The sequence below is a fragment of the Molothrus aeneus genome, chromosome 3, assembly GCF_037042795.1.
Source record: "Molothrus aeneus isolate 106 chromosome 3, BPBGC_Maene_1.0, whole genome shotgun sequence".
In the NCBI taxonomy this organism is placed as follows: domain Eukaryota; kingdom Metazoa; phylum Chordata; class Aves; order Passeriformes; family Icteridae; genus Molothrus; species Molothrus aeneus.
In genome coordinates, this window is record NC_089648.1 from 100,416,598 (window position 1) to 100,437,827 (window position 21,230).

The following is a 21,230-nucleotide window of genomic DNA, read 5'->3' on the forward strand; positions in this document are numbered from 1 at the left end:
TAAAACAGTCACTGTGGAATTTAGTAACAATACTGGATATTCTGTAAAGTGAATCATCCCGTTTAATGTTTGTAGCATGATGGCAGCATGTGCACCCAGTAAAAAAGTAGCCAAAATTCTACTCCACACTTCTATTGTATCTCCATATGTGAAGGAGGAATGTTGGGATTATTTAAAGGAGTTGTTTCTAATGATTGTGGAATTCTTTTGAATGTTTTTTATATTATAAAGTTTTAAGAAATTTTCAAGATCTTAATTATTCAAACTTTTATCATTATAGACGATGCAGTCACTGCTATTGGTAGGCAGAATGAAGTAAAATGATATTTTAGCACTGTCTTAGAGTGCTCCTTCCTAAACAATGATCTCTGCCCACATTTTGGGTCTTAGAGCTTCCTTCTTTCTAGCGGTCAAGACCTCCTAGCCTGTTGGCATTACTTGCCCTGGAGAGACCAGTGAACGCTACCCTTTTCCTGTAGGTGAGCTGGGCATCTGTGTTCCTTCTGAATTATCTGCGTTTTGTAGGGAGGCCAGTACTGCTGGTGCATACTGTGCATTCACTGGGCATGTAGAGGAAAATTAGGTACAGTAGTTACCTCTTTTTTTTTTCTTTCTCAGTCTGAATGTTTAGGCAATGGGCAAGCCAGATATTTAGAGTGCCAGGATTCTAAACAGCTACATTTTAACATTCTTAATGAAGGTTCGATGCTTGTCATAGATTTAGATTCCAGAGCTATACAAAAGCCAAGAGGAAAGGAGAAGGTTCTAGAATAATAGGTCTCTTTGTAGTACTCCAAATCTTTATTGTATTCAGTGATTTCACTGAATATTCAGAAACTTATTGTGCCACATAGAATACACATCTCAAAATACTGTCCAGGAACAGCAGATAACTTGAAGAGATATCAATCATTACCCATGCATTCTCTGAAATAACAAAGAATATCAATATGACCAGATACATAATTATGAATATCAAATCATAGCAGTTACCTAATGATTTCTGAAAAAGTTAAAGAAGAAGTGAGATGGAAGGATACAAAGCAAAGAAGGACAGAAAAATATAAAGAAATGTGAAAGGAAGACCAACAAATGAGCAATCAGTCTACATATTCACCAAACCAGTGGTAGTCCAGCTGTTTTCATGATAAAGAGTAAAAGTTCATTGTTGCAAGAATATAATGTTTTCTGTTAAATATTTCTCATGCAATTTACCACAAAACTTTCTAAGAAGCTTCCAAACAAGCACACACACAAAAAAAGGATCATTCTATTTAATTTGATTTTTTCCCCTTTTCAAAAATTATTAATTATAATTTGGTTGAAATCAGGAATACTGGATATTCTTACTCTTGCCTTTTCTTCTGCTTATTGTCAACTTCTGTCTACAACAGAATTTTTTGGGAAGAGAAAAGCATTGGTGATCTGAGATCCCCTGAATTTACCTACACCACCAGTCCCGCTGGCCCATTTTCTTGATTCTGGGTGAGTCTCTGACAAGGAGTGGTGACACTGGCGGGTGACACTGTGACACAGACTGCAGGGTCAGCAGAGCTGCAATTCCCTCCACTAGGTTTCACCTTCTGTAAAAAGCACAGGGCTACAATGGAGTCCATATAACATGTATAAAGATGGGGAGAGGGATGTGAATGAGAGCTCCTCTTTTGCAGTATTTCTGTTAAAACATGTCAGTTGTTTCCCCTCCTCTGTTAACACCAAAGCTGATCTTAAACATGCTGCATTCCAGACATCATGTGCTTTCTATTTGTATTCATTGCAGATGACACTAAAACTACTGCAAATAATTCAGGTAATTGACAAACCTCAGGGGCACTTACCCTGTTCATTGGCCTATTTTAGGCTGGCTCATCATCACCATCCTAATTGATGACAGGTCTCTAGTTTTTCACTTGCCAGGCTGTAAGACAAGGAATATTAATAAAATATTCTGGCAGTGGGAATGTTGGAACTGTTTCCAGCCTTTTGAAAGCAATGAGCTCCTCCACCCCCAGCCCTGCTGTTAATGTACAAGTAAAGTGGTGGGGAACTTTTTCAATATAAGAACACTCTCTTTTCTCCATTGACTCGGCCCTTGCAATTACCCAAATCTAATGCAACCACAGGTTTTCAATGTAAAGCTGTACCTTGCAACAGCTTATTATTAAAAAGTAATGCCATCAAAGTAGCTGACATCTTTATGAAATAACAATACCAGGTTAATAATATATATGTAATGTAATATAATATCTTACTTATAATAAAGAACATTTCAGAGAAGGAGATTGGTTTTATTTACTATTTACCTCTGCCCTGTTCCCTAGATACTCAGTATTAGTATTTGTTAGTAGGAGAACATACATATATGGTCTCCACTGTGCTTTTCTATTCCACATAAACTCACAATAGAAGCCATTTCCTAGCCCAGATTATTTCACTATCTGACTGGAGCACAGATAGTAGAGAGCACTATGCAGTATCCAGAGGTTGAGAAGTCACAGGTCTGCAGCAAACAGAGGAATCTTGGACCGATTAATCAATAGTTTGTCAAATCCAATTTCGTAGTCCATGAAGAAAAGTATCTCGCTCCATCCTAAAAGTGCAGCATCCTTTTAAATAGTGCAGCTCCCTGTTTTTTCCTACTGACTATAGAGGGAATTGTAACAGCAGCCTCAGCATTGTCATCTGACTGACATTAGGTGAGATGCAGTTCACTTTCAGTCCTTTTATTTGAGATGCTTCCTTTTGCCTTACTCACCCAACCTGGCACATGGATTGCAAAGTGACATAGATGTACTAGGCTTCACCACAGTGGCAGGGTGTGCTCCAACTATCACTTTTTGTCCTGTTTTGTCATACAATGACTTTTCACCCAAATTAGAGAAGAGTAAAATAGTCTCCATAATGTCTTTTGAATAATCTCTATGCTTTTCCTTCAAAAAGAGGCTATTCCTTAGTCAGGAGACCTAAGGAATTAGGTCCTTAGACTTAGGAGAAAATTGGAGAAGAATAAAATAGTCTCCATTATGTCTTTTGAATAATCTCTATGCTCTTCCTTCAAAAAGTGGCTATTTCTTAGTCAGGAGACCTGAGCTGTAAATCTCACAAACTTCTTTCCTGCAGGACTCAATGTTGATGTGATATTCAACCAGCTTGGGTTGTGGCAAAGGTTAAGTGATTCAGTTCTGATATTGCATTTGTCCCATCAGAGAAGTTCAGTAATTAATAAGTTAGGAATAGTTAAGGCCATAGTTAGAGTAAGTTATTTTACTTGCAGAGATAGGTGCCAGATTTTATAAAGCAAGAACTGAGGTTCTGAACAAAAACATTCTTTTCAGTCTCATTTGGCAAAATGTTAGAGAGTAACTTTGCCCTCCCTTAACTTTTACTTCTGTGACTTCTGTTAGGCAGTGCTGAATTTATTACTATGTTTCAGAACTGTAGCCTGAAGACCACCCATGTGGCAAAGAAATCCTCTGTGCCATTCGGCTCTGTGTCTGTCAGGGATAATTGGGGACAGAAAAGGAAGGAACTAAGTGTTCGTTTTACTTAGCACTTTTCTAAATCAGGCCAGAAAGGAGAAAAACACTAGTGAAGGGAGGGAAAGCATAGAAGGGAATGCTATTTTATTCATTAAAAATAAATATCTGGAGTTTAAACATGTTGACAGGCTGAAGCTCTGTTCTGTGAGTCACCGAGTGCCCTTAAACCCCTTTGATGTTAGTGGTGGGTGAGGTAACTCAGCACTCCATGGGAATGAACCCTGAGGATTCTCCTGAAGAAAAGTCACAAATAAAAAGGATGCCCATGGATTTTGAGCTGAACTCTATTTCTATCCTTTTCTTTCTGTCTCCTAGATCTAGATCAATCTAGATGTGTGTGGTTAATTCATTTGAATTAAAGATATGCACTTTAGAAGATTCAGTGTGCAGTTCAGCATGGTGTCTTTTCAGTTCAAATAGATGAAAGGAAATGGCTCATTTCTCAGAGACACTCCTGTGTTATTCCATCAGACAGCAAGGGAGGCAATGCTTGTGTAATCCAAGCTGTTTGTTGTGTACTCCAATCTTGACACATTTTCCTGAATTTGGCAGACAACTCCTGTAAATAAAGGAACTTCTGGAAGTAAAATGAAGGTGAAATTTGATCCCTGAGGGATTAATGACCTAGTTATTCTTGAAAATATGAGGCATCTGCAGAGATATTTCTCAAATTATTCCTTGCAGCAATTCTCACACACCATGTTACAGAACTTCAGAAATAGATTAGTGGTTGCCTCAGCTTTTTATCATTATGCTATTTTATGTCAATAAGCTGCAAAATCTAGACTTCTCTGGCCTAGTGTTTGAGCATGCTCAATGTAAATTCTTTTCCTTTTATCAAGTATCCATGGCTTCTTATCCTTTCACTTGAATTGCTGGAAAGGCTTTGGCTTTACCTTCCCTACACCTACCCCATAGGTAATGGTAGAGTACAATGATACACAGAATAACAAGATCAGGCTGTTTGACAGAAGCTGTGCAACTTCATTGGTGTAGAGGTTTTGTTTTGGTTAAACCCTAAGATATATCAGTATTTGAGGGGAAAATGAAAAATCCTTTGGGGATAGGGATCGTCTCCATATTTCCTGTCTGAAGATGAAACTCTATACCTGCTCTGTCAAGGGCCTAATGTTTGTGGTGCTGTTGGATTTGCAATAGATGTCACAATTGTGTTTGGTCCTTTCAGAGGACCAGATGATGAATCCCTAAGTGGAAATAGCTGTGTACACTGCTGCTGCACAGCCAAATTGCATATGAACATGCTTGGGTAAACATGTATACACAAAGTATAATTTTAATTTTATACATAGTGCAGACAGTAACCAGATTGCCTATTCTTGTTATGTTGTATACTCAGTGAAAGTTGATTTTTTGCGTTATTTTTTAACAGCAGAATTAGTGACTTAGTGCCTTTGATTTCAGTATTGATGAAATCAGGGAGAAACAATTCATAGGAACTAATTGCAAGCATTCAAAATATTGGGTAAAAGTACTTATAGGTTTCTCATGTTGCATGTGGAAATGATTGTCTGGTGCTAATCTGAGGTTTATATACGTTTTATATTTAACCTCTTACTAAACAGTCATAAATTTCTCAGTTTCTTTACTATCAAAACTCAAGTGTCTTTTAATGACACTGTTTTCTTCAATTTCCAATGAAATCAAAAGAAAGTGAGCCATTACAGTAAGCCCTTTGAAGGTGGTACTGGGGAAAATAACATAATGTTTTTCAAAGAAATTTCAAAGGTAAAATATGAGCATTTCCACAGCTCACTAATCTATTTACTCTAAAAGTGACTTCTCTTTGTAGATTGATTTCTCTTCTGAATAATGTAATGTGGGGCTTTTAAAAATTAACAAAAAATCTCTTTAATAAAGGCTGGACCAATAGGCACCAAAATCAGTAGCAAAATTCCTACCAAGTTAAATAAAAACAGCTCAAAATGCTGTGATCAGAATTCCTTACTGTAAAACATATTACCCCTCCTTTCCATCCTTCCCTGCTTTCTCTGTTTTTTTATATCAGCTGTATGATCAAGTGATGGAAGGAAGAAAAGGTTGACCCTGATGCTAATTGAAGAAGTCTTGTCTGGAGCCAGCTGGTTTGCAGCATATGCGAAAACAGTATGAAAATGGAATTTTGAATAAGTCATCAAGATTGAACATTAAAAGCAAATATAGTTGATCGTGCAAATTTAATAAAGAGATTGAAAGAGGAAGAAAATAAAAACTATAAAGTCTAATATAATCAACTGAAAAAGGTTCAACACCTGAAATATCATGAATAAATGTGATCACATTTAAAAAAATTTATTAGGATAAACCACATTTTTATTAGCATGTAATTTTCACTTAAAAAGTTAAGTTCATCTACAAATGTCATCTGAGAAATACTAATGGCATACTACCAGATAATCCATTACATGATCATGTGGGGTTTTTCTCAATCTAGTCATCAACTCAGACTCAGTATTGAAAGGGTAGAATGAGGGTATTGCAATAATGAAGTGCAATTGTCCTGCTAAGTTAGTGAGCAGCAACACAAAATGAGAAGAAAACCCTGATATGGAAAACATGACACAGTGGTAGGTCTGGATTTGTTTGTTTGTTTTTGTTTTTTTTGTATCTGTGAGAAATGGAGCTCATTTATCTCAACTGATAAAGGTCAGGGGAAATGGAAGCAGAACAAGTGCTTCTGTGGGCGAATGTCTGTGCTTCTGTGGGCGAATACAACTATTCTGGTATTTTGCTTGTGACCATTTCACCTCAAACATTCTTGGAAGCATAAAGCCTTGGAATATTAACTCCTCAGTAATTAGCTTCCAAAGGAACAAAGAAAGGCCTTAACAGAAAAAAAAAATATTGTTAAGTAGATTCTTTCTTTTACCCTGGATGAGAAGTAGAAGGAAACTTTAATGCCAAATCTGCTCATGGTCTGCCGATTACTGCTGCGTTCTATAGGTTTTTGTTCAGTCATGGATTGCTGCTTTTGAGATCAACCAAAGTATAACTCAGGGTTTATGTTGGATTATTTACTTATTTATTTTTGTTAGAGAGTTGTGTATAGGGACAGCTCTTCTTTCCCGGGTATGATTGCTAGAGATTGTGTTGTGTCGTGCTGAGATGGAGTTCATTTTCCCACAGCAACCTTCACAGTGCTTGTTTCATTGGTAGCTAGGAAAGGTGTTGTTAATACACCAGTGCTTTAGCTGCTGCTGAGAAGTTCTGGCCCAGCATGAAAAAAAATTAATATAAAACATAAAGAAGTTTAGACAAGACAAGGCAAAAAGCAGATTCTCCAAGAGGACAATAGAACTATTGCCAGAACCCAGATCCAAGCTAACTAAACATGAACTAAACTTAACTGTGTACTAGACTAAACTTGCACTAAATGTGACCAATCATACTGAAGCAAACTTAGGGAATCCTTACTTTAACCCATAAAAGTTTTAATAGCTTCATAATATCATGACAAGCAATATATCCAAACAAGCTTGTTCTGTACAAGATGTGTGAACAAGAAATTATTATATCATTTATTATTCATGAAGAACAGTAAATTATTTTAATCACATTTTCTGTATTATAAAAATTCTAAAAAGTGGTGCTGCAGGCAAATGAATGGCCATGGAAAGTGTGATCATTCATTCCAATCTTTTTTTAATAAACTTTATTCAAATTAAAGGAAAAAATAATTAGGAGGAAGCAAGTATCTAAAGTCTATGTCTGTGAAGTGACCATACATTTTAAAAGGACATCAGAAGCCTCTTCAGAGCAAAATAACATTTCTAGTATTAAATCTTTAGACCAGGTCCAGAGACAGTAACATCTATCTTTAGTAAGTTGATTAAAATGCTTTGAACTCCAATACCAATTAATATATACTTTTGAACTCCTCATTTTACATAGTCACAGCTTTTTTTGAGTAAATATATACACCAGACTCTGGTAAAATACAGTGACTATGAAAGCTTTATTTTTATTTAATAAGTGGAAAGATAGATCAATGGCTTGGCTAAATGAAGCCGGGTGAAGGTTGACCTTCTGGATGTTAATAAATGGGGTTTAATCTAAATGGGTATTTTTGATATTTCATAAAACTTTAATGTGTTGAAGAATTTGTGTCTCAGATATTTTAAAATATTTAAAATGTTATTTCATGTATCTATACACTGGACAGATAGTTCAGTTTTTATGGAATATTTTGATTTTTTCTTCTCCATCTAGAGTACAGAAAACAGATCCTGTGCTGAAATTTTTTGCCTTTAGAGATGAGAGAAGACCACTGAAAAACTCCTTGAGGGCTTTAATATTGCCATTTTGAAATATTAATATGTGATCAAACTGGGGGAACAAACTAGAAAACCTCCAGACAAAACTTTGTTCCTATCTTGTATGTGTGTTCCTATACAATCACTATCATCAGTAAATGGGGATTCCTAACAGCATTCCGAGAAAGGTATTTTACCACTTTTATGATGTTTAGAAGCATCCTGAGTTTATATTTCAACTGAGAAATATTTTTATTTTCACAGTTTTTGTTTTGAATCCTTCTTACCATGTCCTCAAAATGGTCTGAGTTCCAGTTACAACAACGTACCTTAAAGGACAATTTTGAGATGTTATTTTGCTGTAAGAATAACAATAGTACTGTCTGCACAGAGGAGAAATGCTTAGCCTGCACTAAGCTCCATCCTGTCCTGATTAAACTGCTACAATACCAGGAACAGCTATTTTAAAAATAGCTGAGATGTGTAAGTTTGTGACTGAAGTATAGACCCAGTCTTTGAGTCATCAATTAACATGGATTGCATTATAATCAAAACACGCTAAGCCTCAGGAAGAAGAAAGGGATCAGGACAGCAACTTATAAGTAGGATTTTTTATGAAGGACACAAAGAGAAAAGATTTATGCCAACAGCATATACATTTGGTTCATCAGTAACATGACACAGCACATCCTGAAATAAGTGTTCAATACAGGCAACGTTCTCTAAGACGGCTACCAAAATGAATATGTTAAGCTAGAGGGCTATTCTGCATGGGGCCAAGCTTAGGTGAAGTGAATCCCTCACAATGGTTATTGTAAATGGGAAGGTCAGCAGCCTCTCTTTTTCACTAGACAGATGAAATGCTTTGTGGAAGCCAGCAGGAAAATAGCATAAAAGAATTAAAGGTATAGCTATTGTGAAGCATTATTTTCTTAAAAGAGCCTGGGCCACATGTTGATTAAGAAGGTAGCCACTGCCTTTATCACTACTGATTTGCTTCTGTCATATTTTTCTTAGAGCTATTTCTCTATCACATGCACACAGAGAGAAGAGCAGAACTGGAGGTCAGGTCATGGCTTATTCACCCTGCAGGGAAGTGTGCTGATACCCTTTTGGCATGACATGCCACAGCCAACTGCACTTAGAAAAGAGAAGGTTGCATGGAGACATATTTCTTCACTCTGGTGACCAGGGAGTGCAAGAGTGGGGAATACAGTAAATGTCTTTGCACCTTCAGTGTGCTTTCTGACATAAAATGTGGCAGGGAGGATAATGCATGCATGCAGACTGATGCTTGTTCTTCTCTTTGAAGAAGCTGGGAGATAGAGTTTTAGCCTGTGACCCACTAAGGGACAATTTCCATTTCAGGTTGATACTGCAGAAATGCAACTGCTCTGTACACTGGGCTGGGCTGAAAGCAGCAGCAATGAATGCCCTCTAATATTTAGCCTGTCATCTCTCCCCAGCTTTCCTTTCTTATTAAGAAGATGATGCCTTTCCCATTTCAGTGAAAGGAAAGACCCCTGCAGACTGCATAGAAGCTGAATCATGCTTCAACATGTCTAATGTTACAGGACAGCACAGTGTTGCCATCAGAACTAATCCCAGCAGCAGCATATCAAATCACCCCATTTCCATTTAGCTTTCGTCAGTATCATACATAGACAGATATGGATTTGGTCTGGGCAATGGCATTTGCCTTTGAAGTCCTTTTTTAATTTTTTTCCCTCTACATCATACATTCAGCACTAATAGAAAGTTTCTTTTCAGGAAGGAATTCCATTTAGTTGCTAAGCATGTATCAGCTACACTGCTGATCAGCAGTGTGATAGGGAAATTTTAGGTTTTCTAGCCTGCATAAACCTTGTCTCTTTTTCTCTGCTTTGCATGGCTGTTCATTTTGACATGTAGCAACTTAGTTGCTGCAATTGTTCCAGAGATTGCTTTGATATTTCCTCTTTTGTTGTGCTAATAGAACCACTACTCTCTCTTACTTTGACCTTGTATTATTTAGTCAAGGCTTTCAAGCTCCATATTCTTCTGTATAGACAGTTCTAATTTTTGTAAAGCCTTAATTACATATTAGTCCTTCCTGCAACATTAAAAATGAGCATGTTTAGGCTGTTTTATGACATTTCTCAGAGAGAAGCCTAACATTATTCTTTTTTTTTTCTTTTTTTTTTTTTTTTTCTGTTTTCTGGTCCAGTAATTGGTCACTATTGAATTTAATTTGCCCTTGGATTTAAGTCTTGTGTCTTGGAACAAAGTCAGATATTTACTTTCTTCCAGGTTTGATCCTGCTACTTCTGTGTTGATTTCTTGGTTAGGCATAACTAGTAACTAGATGTGGCCAAGTCAGAACTTGTAGCTCTTTTCTTGGCTTCCACAATGTGATAATCTATTTTGACATATGGTTTTCTTTCATTGAGGTGTTTTCTGCTAGCAATATCATTTGGGATGCTGCCGAGTATACTGAGTATGCTTTTGCCCCTTTGTGAAAACAGAGCCTAGAGTGGGAAGCATTCAAGCACTAGTGTGGGCTTCAAAATAATGTTTCAAAGGAGAACATAGACAAACTTGAGTAACTGAGAATCCATGCAGTATCATTTTTAGGGTTTCTTTTGCATCAAAGTCACTTTTATAAATATTCACTTTACCACCACAGCTACCCAAAATTCTTCAGCTCTTTAACCACAATGTCTGAACAAATTTTGTGGTATATTTCAGACATACTTTGTAGCTGAATCTTTTAAAGCAGGATCTTGTTCTCTTCCTTGAATGCTTTCTTTTTAGATGTCTTCCTTCTCCTGCTCATAAAATCTGGGTGTACAGGGAAGGAATCCTTCCAGCATAATGATTTGTCTCACTTTAAGGTTAAAGATGGGAGACATTCTATTATAGTACTGATGCAGACTTTTCTAAACTTTCTGTTAGCACGGTGTATGAGGAGCAGATATGCTTATTGTTTACATAAGATTTCAATTATTTCTGAATTTTACTAGGTTACTGTTCTTGTAGCAAGCTGTTTCAAAATATGTATTATGCAAGAAGACAATTCTGTTAATCAAATTTGCATTTCCACTTTATTAATTTCTTGTTCCTCTTGAATTTTCATGAAAAATCTCACACCTGTAAGTCATTATGAAGTAGAATTTTAGGGAAGGAAGGTAATATTTTTCTATATATGCATCTATGTATAAATGTATGTCTCAGTCAAATTTCTTGTGTATCAGGCTTCCCATATCAACAAATGAATCTGAAATATTCCTTTTTGGGTTTTAAAATCTCCTACAGGCCAGATCATGTAGCATATTTTGAATTTAAAATGTAATTTAAAATGCTTAGTTTGTTTGTTTTTAGAAGTAAAAACCATTTGTTTTGTAAGAGATTAGAAATATATCACATTGCACTTTTCTTTCACTTTTTGTTATTTCTGACAGTATTTCTAATTTAACCATTATTGTTTGCTCATTTAAAAAAAGGCAAACCAAAATCATGCTAATAAGGAAATAACAATTATGCTACCTTCTGCAAAAGAAAGAAAAATGCAGTTTTAAACTAGCATTCAGTAACATATATACAGGTCCTATTCAATGTGAAAAAAGTAAGGGTCATGGAAGCGTTTATCATATTTGCCTTTCTTATGACTGAAAAAACCTTAATATAGATGAAATTAAGCAAACACACAAAAAGTAAAAAATAACATTTTTTTTCACTAGACCTGAAAAAAATTAGGAAAATCATATGAATAAAACAGCACAGCCATATCAATTACCTTCCAAGTTACAGTGTAAGCTTTTTTGGATATCCCAAATTACCCTCACTACAAATTCTTTTACTTTTGCAGCAAATTCTAAAATGCAATATTTCATATCTGGCTTAGTCTAGAGCAGAGATTTTCTATTATGTATCACTTAGTATGTTTTCCCCTATATGTGTGGTATAGTCACATTGGTAAAAACATTTGTATAAAAATGGTTGTGTAAGCAAAATATTCTTCTTGTGTGCATGATGTTTATTTATTTCCCAATAAATTGATGCTAGCTCAATCTATAAAAGAACATTCCCATGGTGAACTATGCCTCTAGCATGGTGGTTTGCTACTATAATTCTATTGGCGTAACTATAATTGCAATTCTTTTTGCGCACATAGCCTCAGAGGAAAATAGATATATGCTGTCTTCATTTCATGTCCAAAAGTCAAATTTCACAGCTTATATCCATAAATCAGTGGACTATCTCTCAGTACAACAACAAACTAACATTTTTCCTCAATCTATTTCAGGCCATGTCCTTAATGAACAGTTAATGGCTGAAAACAAAAAACAGAAGAAAATCCAAAATGTTAATCCATTGTGGTTTGAAATTTTTGGAAACACTTTCCTTTTTTTGTTTTCCTCTTTTTTTCCTGTGTTTTTTTTTGTTTGTTTTATTGTTTTGCTTTGTTTTGTTCTGATTTCATACATCCCTCAAATTTTTTGTTGAATCTGAACAATTTTCTTTGACATTACCTTTAGGTAAAGGCAAAATGTCATAGGAAATTAAGGCTACTTTTAATTTATTAGCTTTTCTGAATTAATATAAACCATTTTTTAAATAATTTTTTTTCCCTCTAATACAGTGGTGAATACCATAAATTCTTGTTGCATTTCAAAAAATACGTAAGGTTATATGTAAAAATAACTAAGGAATGTGTATTATTATGATACAGGTGAAACAACTTTAAAAAATTACAAATGTTTTAATACAGTTTTTATGATCCACATTACATAAAGTAAAACTGAATATTATTAGCATTGCATTAGATATATTTGTCTAGAATGGCTTTTTTGGTTTGTTCAGTTTTTCTTAAGACTTGGGAGTAAAGCATACATAGCAATATTGTATACAACTTTCAGAGAATATTTTTCTGGCATTGAAACCTCCTGGGAAGGAAATAGTGAGTTTGAGTCATGTTAGCCATACTAGACTTGTCAGAAAAAAAAAAAAGTATATTTAAAGCATAATTCCTTCATGAATTAAACAAGCTATAAATGTTTGAACATTCTCTAAGGATATAAGATTTGTAAACAATGAATAGCATATATAGAAATACAAAGTGATGGTGATAAGACAAGTACCATTCCTCCATTTATTATTTGGGTCCAATGAAATGACTATTATCTGGCACTTCTATTAGAGAGTTTCAAATTAATCATATCTGAATGCATTAAGAGTGGTTTAACAGATGATGGGCACTGTCCATGTTATGTGTGTGGTACATACCTTATTCAAGAATTCTTTATGGTTAGAAAGGCATGTTTCTTTTAATAGTCTTTATATTTTTTCCATTTCATCCACATGACAAAAAATACAAAAAGTGTGTGCAGTTAAAGGGCTGGAAATTAAAAGAGGATTCAGATTTTGTCCTAGTTAGTTCCTTAAGAGTAGAAGCAGTGTTTTTCCAGAGTAAATGTATAAGGTGTTTCATGACTGAAACACCTTAAATATTTCAGTCATGCTTTCAACACTGAAAATCTGCTTTCCATATGGAATTCATGACATACCCCTGGCAATTCTACTGTGCAGTGTAAAACTTGGCTTGTACCTAAGAAAGTCCAAATGTGTTCATACATTTTTTATCAATTGTTCAAGAACACTAAAAAATTTAAGTGAAAAGAATTTAAAACCCCATTGCAGTACCCATATTGTAAACACACATACAAAAATTCAGCTTCATTCTAAACCAAAGCCATAGAATTCAATTCCTGACCCCTTTCCCATTTTACCTCTTTGTTCTATTCCAGCTACACAGAAAGACATATCCTGAATTTACCTGTGCCATTTACACCTCACCTCTCTTTCAGTTTCTAAGCAGTAATTCAGCTTGGGAACAAATCAGACTTTTATTGCCATTATGGCTTGGTCAAAACCACAGAAAAGTCAAATTTACATACTGTTCCTGGTCAATTGCTTACACAGACTTTAATATGAACTGTAAGACCATTTTCTTGAGCTGCAGCTGTTGTCAGCAAGAACCTTACTACTTTTGAAATTGAATTGATACTTTTATCCACAGTTTAGACAAGAGAAATAATAGTGATGGTGCCAGATTACATCGATATAAAGCTTCACACCTCTGAGTCTCTTGGGGCATCTGTGCTGGGTCTGTCGCACATTCTGCAGGACTAGCTGACATAAAAAACCAGTGTTTTGAATGGGAGCAGGCTATTTGCCAATGTCCAGATGTTGTCTCCTAACATGTACTAGAGTTTTTTTTTTTCCCTGGATGGAAATATTCTTTAAAACCAAGCCAGTACAGAGAAGACATAGATCCTTTTTTCATCTCACCTTCCTGTTTAAAGGTGAAGATGAGTTAAAAACTTAGGTGTCAGAGAGAATTCAAAACACCGATCTAGGTTTGAATTTACTTTTTTAGGTGGAATACTAATGCTCTCTGAGCCATCCTGTTCAGAACTATGCACAGCAAAATAGCAAAATCTGCCAGGGTGGCACACATGAAGTTTGCAGCGGGAAAATGTTCAAAACATTTTTCAGGCTTGCATATTTTTCTCTTTTTTTAATCGTTTGTGGAGATCTTTCCTCTGTCAGAGGAGAATCTAAAATAAAAAGGGCTCTTCACAGCCTCCTTGGTAGGCTCTTGAATGTTTTGAAATGTAAGAAAAAAATGTTGTGGGAAGAAAAACCCAGCAAAGCTTGGTGAGCTTAGCTGGAGCTTTAAAGAGATTATACCCAAAGTTCAGACAGACTTAGAAAAAGTTGAACTTGACTGTTATCTTGAAAAGCTTTCGAAGGCAGGGATCATCAACACAACCACGGCTCTCATCTCTGGCAAACAATTTCAAGCAGCTTTAGTATCAGATAGTATAGCCTGGAGACTCAGGAGAGAATCTTCAGGGCTGCTGTTTCTTTATAGGCTTCAGATTTGGAAGTGAAGTTTACTGTTGCTACACATAGAGAAAGAAAAATAGTAGTTAGATACTGAAGTTGTGTACAATGGTCATTCCCTCAGTGTTATTATTATTTTCAACTGCAGAAAGAATAAATCTGATGTGATTAGAATTTTTTTTTAAGCAACTACAACATTAAATAGTCCTTGTGGTTGGAAACAACACTATAGGAAACTTTTGCCCTCTGCCAGGCGTGGCATTTTGACTGTTCAGAAGTCAGGTTTTATGGGCACATCACAGTTTGGTGACTACAGGAAATAAGGTCTTGGGTTCATTTCAACTTGTTAAAAGGAAAAAAATGCAGCACCAGCATAGCACCTTTATGGATAGTTTTATTATCATAAAGTCATAGAATCTTAGAATGGTTTGGGTTGGAGGGAACTTGGAAAACATCTAGCTCCATCCCCTTTCCATGAGCAGAGACACCTACCAGTAGAACACATTGCTCAAAGCTCCATCCAGTTTTGCCTTGAACACTTCCAGGGATGGTCATCCACAACTTCTCTGGCCAACCTCTTCCAGTGCCTCACCACCCTCACAATAAAGAATTACTTACTATTATCTAATACAAACCTACCCTATTTCAGTTTAAACATGTCAAGGGCTAGCTGAGTATGGTACTTGATCTCCTAACCTTTGTTTTAGCATTATCTTTGTAGGTACAAAAGACTGGACATGTTCCTTTTCAGCGACAGGCAAACAGAAAGTGCTAAAATTCCTTGCTAAACAAGCTTCTTTTGGGGTCGCTTGTGTTTTGGAAAATGAGAGATGAGGTTCATGGTCTCAATTCACAGAAAGAATGAATAATATATAAAATAATTATGCCTGCCTACTGCAATGGTATGCACTGCCACAAGCTGCCAGAACAGCCATGTGCTGGGGACACGGTTTTTAGTAAACTGTTTCTAGAGTCTTATATAACTTAATTATTCCAGATTAGTAATCTATTTATAATATTAAATAGGTATTTAAAATAATCTTGCAAGTCAAATTTCAGCAGTGAATATCAATTTAATAGTTTTATCTTTTTTTTGTCATGTTGTCTGCAACAAAAATAGTGTTTCAAGAGAGACCCCCTCAAATTATGTGAGAGTCAGTTGGAAGCTCACTGGCCTCAGTTGATCAAATTTACTTGTACCTGGTATTCTCTGCCTTAGCAGAGAATAGGAACAAGGTATTAGTGACATAACAGTGCTGACAAACATCTACAGAGTCAGGAAAATGTAAATTATCTTGTCATTCTGTTACACCAAATGAATCTCTTTAAAATTCAAAAATTTTAAGGAAAGGAAATAAAGGCACTATCTAACACACCTACATAGTTTTTTAAACTATTCCACCCAAAAACGGACTTTTTCCTTTCTTTATGTGTGTTCTGTTGCGGTGGTCAGAAACTAGTCCTAGTAGCCAGACTGAGTAATGGGTTTGTAGCTGCATTCTCTATAGCTATTAAGAAATGGACATTTCCATTTAAGAAAAAGGGAAAAGCTACAAAAGATCTAACAGCAAAAAAATTATTCCTCTGCCTTCTGCTGCATGATGCTTTGCAAGGTTTCATCTTCTCCAGTACTAAGAGAACAGACATGCCTTTTAGACTCATGTTTTGCATTGTTAACCTGTCCTAATCCATAGAATTTCAGCTCTAGCAAGTTTGAGATGAACATGCAATTTATTATAAGAAAGAATGTTGAAACAGTGAGGTTTTCCATGCTTATCTTAGCGTTTATATAGTTTATTCATCATTAAAATCAATGCATAATCATTACTGGATGTATGAGCAAGTTGTCAGGCACAGTGACAAATTCAAGGAGGCAAGTAATTTACCAGAGTCTCTACATTTGGCTAAGGAATAACATGGTGGTAATCTTTTCAAACAATCATTTGAAAAGAGATCATTTCTCAAGCACAGATTTAAATAGAGATAATATCTTGGAACATTCAGTGCAAGGAAAAAAATATAAAAATATATAACTAATGAAATATCTTAGAGTGCTCAGAAGTTGACAGGTACATGATAGTATAGCTGTTTGCAACTGTTGTTTTCTTATCTGTGTTAATGTGTTTGTATGTTCACACTACCATGGGATTCATAAATATTTTAGCTCAGTGACAATAAGCCATATGAACCAGTAGTCTGTCCATGGCAGTAAGCAGTCAGACTTGTAGTATGTTAGATTTATAGAACAAACACAGGTCCATTTCTTAGTCTTTATCCAAGGTTTGACCCAAATCTTACAGAAGTTAATCATGGCTTAATCCACTATCTATTGCAGCCGCTGGAAAGCTGTCATACTCTGACTCTCTAGTGAGTGTCTTTTCACAAGGTGACAGTAAAAACCTTCAAGATAAGAACAGAAGCAAGATCTGAACAACTGCTGAGCTGTAGAAGCAAGATTTCAGATATTTCCCACTGATTTGGTTGAGGAAAACACTTCACACCTTCTTTTCATGTCCTTAAAAGAACAAGTGTCTGTAAAAAATTTACTTTGGGGAAAATACATGCTTGAATTACCTATGGATAAGTCTCAGACAGACAAGATTATTTTAGGCATCTTTTTGGGCCTCAGTTTTCAGCTTGGAACAATTTTGCACAGCCAGGACAACACCAGAATTAGGTCAGATTGAATAGTAGGTATCTTGAAAACTTTGCCACTTTGGTGTTATCTAGCAAGCCTCACACAACAAAAAGCTTTAGATTATGGAAATCTCAGTTAACCATATTTCTGGGGCTAACACTGACAAATAGACACATGAGCTAAAAACATGACATCGGGAAGCATTTTGTCTGGATTACGCATAGATGGAAGAACCTGGTCTGCAACCCATTTAATTTGGAGAATACAAGCCCATGATAAAAGAAAAGCCTATTTTTCTTATTAATGTCTGTAAAGTGACCAAATGGTAAATATACTTCATTTTCCACGCTTAATTCGATTTAACTAGTAAATAAAGTGTAATTAGAGTTTACTAAGCACCAAAGTGCCTATTTGAAGGTAGTTTTGCCAGACACAGAAAATGCTGAAGGCAGAGATAGTAGTAGGCCAATCTGTCACATATTCTTCACTACTGCTATAAGCTGTGCAATTATTGAAAACATCTATTTAGAATTCCTACATTAAGTCTAAGCCTTTGAAATCAACTATCATAGAACTATCATAGAACAATAATAATTATATATATATAGTGGGAAAAGAGGGTGAATTAACGTTTCTAAATTATGTTAGGAAATTGATAAATGCACTTGTTCTGTTGGTTAAGGGAAACATCTGGAAAAGATGGAAATTAATGACATTTATACCTAAAGATTCCTTAGTGAGTCAGTGCTTCAAGGTGCACTATCTCCTCCAGGGTATTGAGTGTCCTTGTCTGTAATTTAATGAGATTTTCAAAAGCATAGTGAAGGCAATATAGAAGCAATTGCCTTGGCTACCTTGTGGGAGAGGAAGAATCTTTATGCTTGTGATGCTTGTTCAGCATGGTTATGAAATGAATTTTGGACAATTTTTGACTAAGAGAAACTGCAGTGATGATGATTCTTCAGAAAGTCCCTTTCTGGAATTATCTGCATCAGGCATTATGGCTCAGGACACAATATTAAAGGATTTCCTTAGGTTTCATAAGTTTCTTAGATGTCTGTTGGATTCAGCAGTAGGTGTCTTTCTGTTTTGTAGATATATTTATGTTCTGCTTAGTTTATAACTAAATTATTTTCTTCAGGAAATATTTTTATCATTAATTATATACATGGTCAATTCAGGAAGAAATTTAAACAGAAAAGTCAAATGCATTTATAAATGCATGCTCCTTAGAAGATCTTTGTGAGAACCACTGGATTCTCACTGGAGAAATACCATCTTGGGGTTTGGGAGGTATATAAACTGAGTCTAACTGTCATTCTTTTCAGGAATGTTACTGAACTTCATTACTTTCAGAAAAGTACTGTGGCAGTGTTCACAGGGGTCTAGGGATGAGGGAAGAGATGAGAATGTTGACTCTATATTTCAGAGGGCTTGATTTATTATTTTATGATGTATATTATATTAAAACTACACTAAAAGAATAGAAGAAAAGGTTTCATCAGAAGGCTAGCTAAGAATAGAAGGGAAAGAATGATAACAAAGGTTTGTAGCTTGGGCTCTGTGTCCAAGCCAGCTGGGCTGTGATTGGCCATTAATTACAAACAACCACATGAGACCAATAACAGATCCACCTGTTGCATTCCACAGCAGCAGATAATCAATGTTTACATTTTGTTCCTGAGGCCTCTCAGCTTCTCAGGAGGAACAATCCTAAGGAAAGGATTTTTCATAAAATTTGTCTGCGACAAAGTACTGAGACAGTTATGCCTTAGCAGTCACAGTCTTCCCTAAAGATTTTTGTTGCATGCAGAAAATGTACCATTAATATAAGATAGCACACATCTCATGAAAACTCAAACATTTCCAACTGAAGATGTTTGTTAGACACAAGGTGAATCACTCTCCTATGAGGAGCAGCTGAGGAAACTGAGGTTCTTTAGCCTGGAGTAAAGGAGGTTCAGGGGAGACCTTATAATTTTCTACAATTGTCTGAAAAGAGGATGTAGCCAGGTGGGGCTTGGCCTCTTCTCCCAGGCAACCAGTGACAGGACAAGAGGACAGAAACCTAAGCTGCACCAGGGGTGGTTTAGCCTGGACATTAGGAAGATCTTCACAGAAGAGCAATTGGGCATTGGAATGAGCTGCCCAGGGATGTTGTGGAGTCATCATCCCTGGAGGTGTTTAATACAAGACTGGATGTGGTACTTTAATGCCATACTTGGCAAGATGGTGTTAGGTCATAGGTTGGACTTGATGATCTCTCTAACCTAGATGATTCTGTGAATCTGTGATTCTTTGTTATAGAAAGAGCCCTGAGAGAGTTATTGTTTAGATTTTTTTTTTGAGATGAATGAAGTTGGGAAAAAAATCAATCTCTAGCATCTTTTAATGTAGTTTAAATGAGATCTTGCACTGTCTTCACATTTATGCTCCTCAGATGACAAATCCTGTAGGAAGATGTTCTTGAATAGAGGCATGCTGAGAGGGTAGGAGCTTCTTATGCACTCTTATAAAATCCCTTGTTCAAAATTTGCAAGCTGTATGCAGGGAAAAATCTTCCTGGTTTCTTCCCCCTATATTTTTTTTCATAAACAGCTAAACTTTCTAGATGAGTTCCTTAAAGAAATCCCAGTAAGATTAGACAAAGCTAGTCAGAAGACAAATTCAGATTATATCAGAGCCAAAGTAAAACATGAAGATGTGTCATTTGGCAGAGTGAGACACCCTGGGGGCTGAGGACTGGTTAGCGAAGTAGATGATTAAGGTTCTGCTTGATGCTGTGCTGGCACAGAATGATTAAATAAAGGTTTGAAACTGATCCTCTGTTAGCTTAGCTAAGTTTCCCAGCCAGCCAGTGCATGCAGATACATACTTGTTTTTCCGCATCCAGGAAGAAAATCAGTTCTCGGTGTGAGAACAAATTTTCCAACACATTTATCATTTACCACAAAACTTTTAAATTAATGCATTAAAAAAAAAAAAAAAAGAAGAAGAAAAAAGCTAATTCCCCAGCAGAACCACCATTTTAAGGACAGTTCTTTAGAAAGGTCAACTCAGAGCCTGCCTGTGTTTTTATGTTAGCAGCCAAAAATCAAAATCAGTCCTCTTTCCTTACATAACTGGAGATTCTAAAAAGATTTCATAGTTAAATTTCGTGATATCCCACTCTTAAGGGACACCTAAGATTTGCAAATGCTTGTGGTTGAAAGAAAAAAGTCAGAGGGTCACAAAATCTCACAAAGTTTTATTAATAAATTACACACTTGGCATAGAAATCAACATGGTAGCACTACTATTTAGGCACACAGCAGTGGGTTTTAAGTAAAGGGGTGAGATGAAAAAGAAGAGAGATAGAAAGAGATTAATTAATGACAAAGAGAGAGAAAGTGGGAGAGACATAAAGAGAGAGAAAGAGAGAGAGAGAAAAATAGAGAAAGAGAGAAAATGATCACCAGTTCTGGTTCCAGTACTGATCCACTAACAGGATGTCTAGGTCCTGGGGTGCACATCAGGCTAGTTGGGGATACCTGTTTATAAATAGGTTTTCCCCATCCTGAATATAGGTTTCTCACTTCATAGGCTAATTATCATTCACAGTCTGTTCTTTCAGACCCTTCTGGAACTGTGTCAGAAGGCTTCAGGGGTCTTTGGTGGTCTTCATCCCTCCTATAGTCCAAGGTTCACTTCTTGGTTTCATTCCTCTGCTCGTGCTGTACTATGTTGTGCTTATTTCCAGGGACTAGAACAAGGATATTTGTCCTGGAAAAGTGCTGTTCTATCTCCTTATAGCCCCCTTCTCCTGACAAATCTTGTCCTTCTACATGGTGTGGTATTACCAATAATCCTTATCTGTCATTACCAAGGATCCTTGGTTGACTTCACAGTCATCTG